Consider the following 6,130-nt stretch of genomic DNA (forward strand, 5'->3'; position numbering starts at 1 on the left):
CCTTTGCTTAGTTAATGGCACGAGAGTGTGAATTTTTTAACATACTTGAAAATGAACCTGAATGTGCTATTTGACACCGTATTTTTTATTACAGCCCAATTTAGTTCGTCCTCCTGTCCTGTGAGGAGCTGTTTGGTCTTTATTATCTTGATTTTTCCATGGCTGTGGCACATTGAGTTTGTGGCTGTGGTATTCACAGGTGGAGTGAAAGGCATTACGGCCCTGGTCGTGTTGTCCTAGCGCCCCACAGACCCTGCGGTTTCAGGCACCCTCACAAGAGGGCACCCAAGCTCCATGCTTCAGGGCAGCTCAGACCCGCAGCTGCACTGTCCACGTCAACGCCTGCTTCGATTTCCCTCTAAAGATTGTTTCTCAAGCAGCATGGCCTCCCCGGCCTCCCAGCCAGGGTGACCAGGTACACGTGGACTTGTCCCTCACGCATGCCCAGCAGGGCCCCTGCAGCCCCGTGCAGCCTCGCCGGGAACACAGCAGGGCTGTGCTCACCCTCACCTGGGGGGGTGGGAGGGACCAAGGGCCTGTGGTCTGCACACCCTGAACAGGCGTGAGCCTCAGCCTTCTGCGAGGGGCCCATGGCACCCACCGTGCCACCGCCCTGCGTGGGCTGTGCCTCTGGCTGTGGGCGGTGACTGTCCACATGCTGTCCACGCCCTGCCCGGCTCCATGCACATCTGCTCCGAATACAGATCTAAACAGCACTGTGGCCTGCAGAGCCCTGGGGGGAGTCTCAGTAGAAAGCAAGTTAATGTTTAAGTGTTAAATTTATTAAATTAATGAATAAGTTGGTAGCCACTAACTCAACAACCTTTTAAAAAGGATTAATGACCCGAGAGGGCCAATGAGGGGCCTCAGGGCACAAGGACCTCATGGTGCTAAGGGCCTGCGTGTTCTTTCCTGTGTGTGTCCCAGAGTTGGTACTGAAGAAGGGGGCCACCCAGAAACACCAAAAGGTGCAGACTCCAAAACCCACCAAGGCCTGTTCCCTGCAGCCCAGGACCAGGAGGGGCAGGCTGGCAGGACAGAAACATTTTACACGGTAAGTGATCCACACCAGCCTAACATGCAGACGTCCCTGTGGACCACCCAGCCCTCAGCAAACAGCTCTGCCCCACCAGACAGGAATGAGAGCCCCCCATCCCTGCCAGGTGCTGCAGGGGAGCGGAGGGGGGGCCGGGACTTCACCCCACCAGGCAGGATCAATCCCCCTGCCCCCCACTAGGTGGTACCAGGGGTCTCCACACCATCAGTGGCAGGGAGCGGAAACGGGCCACCTCACGGGGCTGGAACTCCGGCCCTGTCCGTCAGGAGGAAGGGTGCGACACCAAGAGGGGGAGCTGGACTTCCGCCTGCCTTGTTGGTCCTGGGACTGCCCCTCCCCTGCGGAAGAAGAGCCAGAGAAGTCCAGTTAGAACGAGTTAAATGAGCTGAAGGATCTCAGGCTTCCAGTAACCCGGGAAGATCTCAAACCGAGTGAAAAGACTATAGCTGCCAGCACAAAGACACGGCGTTGGCGTTAGCGTATCTGACATGTTCAAGCAGCCAGCATCGACATGCTTCAGAAGGGAAGTAAAGCACAAACGCATGGAAACCGATGAAGAGCCTCAGCAGGGAGATCTGAATCCACCCGAGGAGCTAAGTTACACGGAGAGCTGGAGGTGAGGGTCATCCTAGCAAAGAGAAGGCCCAGCAGCTGAGCTGGACGCGGGACCGGAGCACAGGGAGCCACCGCGGGCTGGAATTACCCAACCACGAGGCCCTGCACACTGTGCAGACCTAAAGGGAGCTGACCTTTGTGCTGAGATGGAACCCCGGAGGAGGAGGAGGGCTGAAAAGTCCCGAAGGTATCCTGATGGGAGCCGCCGATTTGACGGGATGGAACGTGCTGCCCGCTGCGTCCTCCCGCCTGAGCGCCGGCCTTCAGCTTCCCTCCGCGGTGAGGCTGAGAGGTTTTACCTACAGGCTGATCACAAAGGTGTGAAAGGCAATGCTTCCCATGGTATTTATGGTCCTTGTCCCTATTTGCTCCTTCTGTTGAGAGTGCCGTGCATATATTTACAGTGCAGGTCTGTGTTTCTGTGCACGTGTGTGTGCGCTCGTGTGCACATGCGTGTGTGTGGGGCTGCGGGCACAGGAGAGAAAGCCCGCCCTGAGCGTCTGTGTGCTCACCGCTGAGCCGACGAGGTGTTGGTGTTGGGTTTGTCGGCAGAGGTGACCTCACCCAAACCCGCCCTGGCGGGTGACACGGGAGCCGCACGTCCACAGCCTCTCCCCCGCGAGAGTCCGTGCTTTGGTTTTGGTGTTGCCGATCTTCAGAATCTTTTTCCCCCAAACCGTGTCCGGCTCCCGCGGGAACAGCCTGCAGCCCTGGTCTGTCCTGCAGGCCGTGAACAAGGAGAAGAGTGAGCTTGTCACGCCCCAGGTCCTTCCAAACAGGAGCAGGGAATCCCTTTGTTCCCAAAACCACTTTGTGGACTGGAGGCTTGCTGGGCCCGTTTGCCTGTTTGTGGTGAGAGTGGCGCCCAGGCCCCGTGTCTAGCCCTACGCGGCTGGAAATGTTTGCCTGGAGACAAAAAGCCAGAAAGTAGTCTCCGTAGGCAAAACGTCAGGACTTTAAAAACCTGGTTTCTGATCGTGGGGGGATAGTGTAACCACCTAATTAATGTTCAACTCCATTGCTGAAGAATGTTTTCTCAAAATGAATGCTCTTTTCTAGTCCAGAACATACGCGTGCAGCTGGCAAGGAGAAACGCTGTGTTTCACGGTGGATTTTGCGTTGGGATTCACCTGTTTTGACAGTAAGACAAAGGTAAGCTCCCCGGCATGTGCTGCGTGTTGCCCCAGGGCGATGCGCACTGTTCACACTTCAGAGAGGCAGACTGGACTCTACCAGCCTGGTTTGCTGGTGCACAGCGGCGGCCTCGTAGCCGGGCGGAGCCGCCGAGCCCAGCGGTGCGCCACGCAGGTGTGCGGTGCCTCCCGACACCGCCCGCGCCGGCACGGGGTGGGTCTCCTGGGTCCTACTCCAGGGAAGGACCCCTGGCACTAAGGTAAACACTTTGAAAAGATTCGTTATCTCCTGCCCGACTTAAACCTGAGCGTTTTGGTGAGCGCGCAGCAGCCCTTCCTGGTGGGACTCCTCAGGTGCTCTGCTGAGGCTGACGGACTTTACCGCACCGAAGACCACCGTTTCCACCAGCCTCTGTGACGGGCCCGAACGTTCACCTCAGAACCCACGGGGCTCATTCAGAATGCAGGATGGGAAAGCATGGGCAGGACAATGCTTCACACCGCAGGGGCAGAGCCGGCCGGCTTAGCCTGTGCCAGCATTTCGTCGGCACGGAGCCAGGGACGCCTCATCTCAAGTGGTGTCCTCGCTGGTGTTTATTTCCAGACTCCCCTGTAAAACCTTTGCACACTCTCTTCTACGAGTGAATCACTGCACCGAACTCAGGAGCCCCTGTGAAGTCGCACGCTAGCTTTTCGGAGGTCTGGCCCGTGTCTTCCCCATTCTTCCAGAGAGTGGTTCCCACAGGGGTGAGTTTGCCCTCGGGGGCATCTGGAGGGGCGTTTCTGCTGGCATCCGGTGGGGAGAGATCAGAGACGCTGAGAGCGCCCTGCCGTGCACGGAACGGCCAGCAACAGGGTCAGTGGTGCGGAGCTGGGAGCACTGTTCTAAGGAGGGGCTGCCTTCTCGACAGAATTCTCAACAAGAAAACTCACTGCACACTTACTTTATTCCCTACCAGGAAAATGGGTAGGAGGTTTCACAATAGTATTTGTTTACTTACTTTTTAGAGAAGAGAGGAGGGGAGGGCAGAGGGAGAGAGACAGACTCTCAAGCAGACCCCCTGCTGTGCATGGAGCACGACATGGGCTTCAATCCCATGACCCTGAGACTGTGACCTGAGTCACAGTCAGGAATTGGACACTTAAACGACTGCGCCATCCAGGCACCCCTCTCCTTAGTGTTTAGAACCACAGCAGGGCCCGTTTGCAGGAACACTCAATGCTAAGAAGGATTCGTGTGCTCCGTCAGCGTCAAGGCCACGGAGAGGGCGCCCTGACGCAAGCTCCCGCAGGACGGGCTCCATGTGGCACTGGCCGTGCGGCTGGGCCTGAAGCCGGGTCTGCGTAACCTCCATGCACCAGTCCTCTGAGTTAGCGACGGAAGCAGCTATCCAGGCGCAAGGAAGAAGTTTCTACACCGTCTCTCAACTATCAGGCCTGACGTGGAGCTTATATTTCTCGTTTTGTGTTCCAAGAAAATCTAGGTTTTCGGAAATCTAACTGAGACTTTCCAAATGTCACCTGAAGAACAGGTTTCAAGTCGTCTGGACTGCCCTCCACGAGGACCTGCACGCCCCCTCTCCAGTTGTGTGTGGCAGTGTTGTCTGGGGGTCTGGGGGGACGAGGCCTTCCTGGAGGGAGCCCACCAGCTCTCTGTCTGTCCCAGGAGCCGAGCACTGCCGAGAGATTTGTCTGTGGCGGCCCGTCTGGGCGGTGTGTGCACACCAGGTACATCTGGTTCTCAGGGTCAAGGCTTGCACAGCGCCAGGTCACTGTGTCATCCTGTGGAGCTGTCTCTTCTCTGGGTGTTCCTGCTGTGTGCAACACGGGAGCCCCATGTCCATTCCACCTTCACAAGGGCCAGCCAGGGGTGCACGTGGCTGTGAGATCCTGTAAGAGACAACCTCCGTTCGCAGGACCATGGGGCCCCTCAGCGCAGAGTGGACGGCAGGAGCCTTGATGGTGCCATGGGGAGATCTGACTCAGAGCAGATGAGAAGTGACCCTTCGACCCCAAACTCTGCTGAGGCCCCTGGCCTTTTAGGCGCTCCGATTAGGGCTGAAGGGCAGCCTCGGGGAGCGGAGATGGGGTGAAGTTGGTGAGCTATGATGCCCACATGTTCACACCAGCAGCACGTTTTTGCTTTTATTTATCCTGTGAACTTGCTGTCTTCCTTGGCTGTTCCGTGCCCCTCTCCAGGACGTCACTCCCTTCTTGTCACACCCCTCCGTGTCCCTCCTGCATTTCACGCTGGTGCGGTCAGGCAGGCGTGCCCCTTGAGAGACCCTTCCTACCAGTGCATTTGGCATCTCCCTGGCTGGCCCTAAAGTCAACCAAATACAAGATCAGAGAGCTAGAACACGTTCCTCAGTGGGACGCACAGCTGTGCTGCTGTAAACGTCCTGACAACGAGCTTCAGAGCGAGACGAAGGTCTTACGGTCCCTGGCTGTTTATCTAGGACCCTTAACTGCCTCACTCTGCTGAACGCAGCGAGGCTGCTCTCTGCCACCCTGCCCTTCGTGGCGCTGCAGCCAGCCCGCCAGGAGCCCCCTAGCTCCACGACTTGTGTGCCTGGGGGAGGGGACAGGCCCTTGAGAAGCCCCTCCCTCCCTCCCTGACCTGGCGGGTGCGCCAGGAGCACTCCTGCGCTGGCTGTGGGGAAACCTCCCACCTTCCCCGTCTGTCTTGCCCTCCCACCCACTCAGTGTCAAGTTCACTGTCTCAGGTCCAGTTTTTACAAAGTTCTGGTGAAGTCATCTTTTCCGTCACCTGAGCCTTAGATCAGACACAGGACCTTCCCCCGACCTATTCCCCTGTGAAGGTGAAGTCTTGACATTTTCCTTGTGTTTAGTTCTTGATTGTAAGAAGTTCTGGCCTAATACTTATGTGTTTATCATGTATTAAGACAGTAACTGGAAATTTTAAAAACACAAGACAGCGTAAAAAGAAAATTCACCTAGAGTCTTGTTTCGTGTAAGCCTTTTACAAATTTTTAAATTTACAATATTTGAATTAATTTTCAAAAGAAAAGCTTTTGAGGCTTTCCTGTGAGGAGTGTTATCAGCGGGTTTTAAGTCTATGAAGTACTTACGGCTCTTCTTCATTTGACGCATCTTTATTCCTTTAATGTATGATGACGTTTGTAAATTCGGTAAACATAGGTTTTCCTTTATTTCTAGATTGATATGAATAATTATGAAAATGATGTTTCTCCATAGGCCATTAATATAAGTTATTAGGGGAAAACCACATAGATGTTTTGGCCTTAGAGATATTTAGATTGAGATTGACCATGTCTATATACGCGAGATAATTCGCACTTCC

General features: G+C 55.4%; 1 long non-coding RNA gene across 1 annotated transcript; it reads left to right on the top strand.

Moving 5' to 3' along the window:
- Positions 1–341: 341 nt before the first annotated feature.
- Positions 342–2,818, top strand: LOC117800769. Its single transcript, XR_004623162.1, has 3 exons — positions 342–415; positions 928–1,054; positions 2,732–2,818. It is a non-coding gene; the product is annotated as an uncharacterized LOC117800769 (long non-coding RNA).
- Positions 2,819–6,130: the final 3,312 nt, after the last annotated feature.

The sequence above is a fragment of the Ailuropoda melanoleuca genome, unplaced genomic scaffold, assembly GCF_002007445.2.
Source record: "Ailuropoda melanoleuca isolate Jingjing unplaced genomic scaffold, ASM200744v2 unplaced-scaffold7774, whole genome shotgun sequence".
Lineage (NCBI taxonomy): Eukaryota > Metazoa > Chordata > Mammalia > Carnivora > Ursidae > Ailuropoda > Ailuropoda melanoleuca.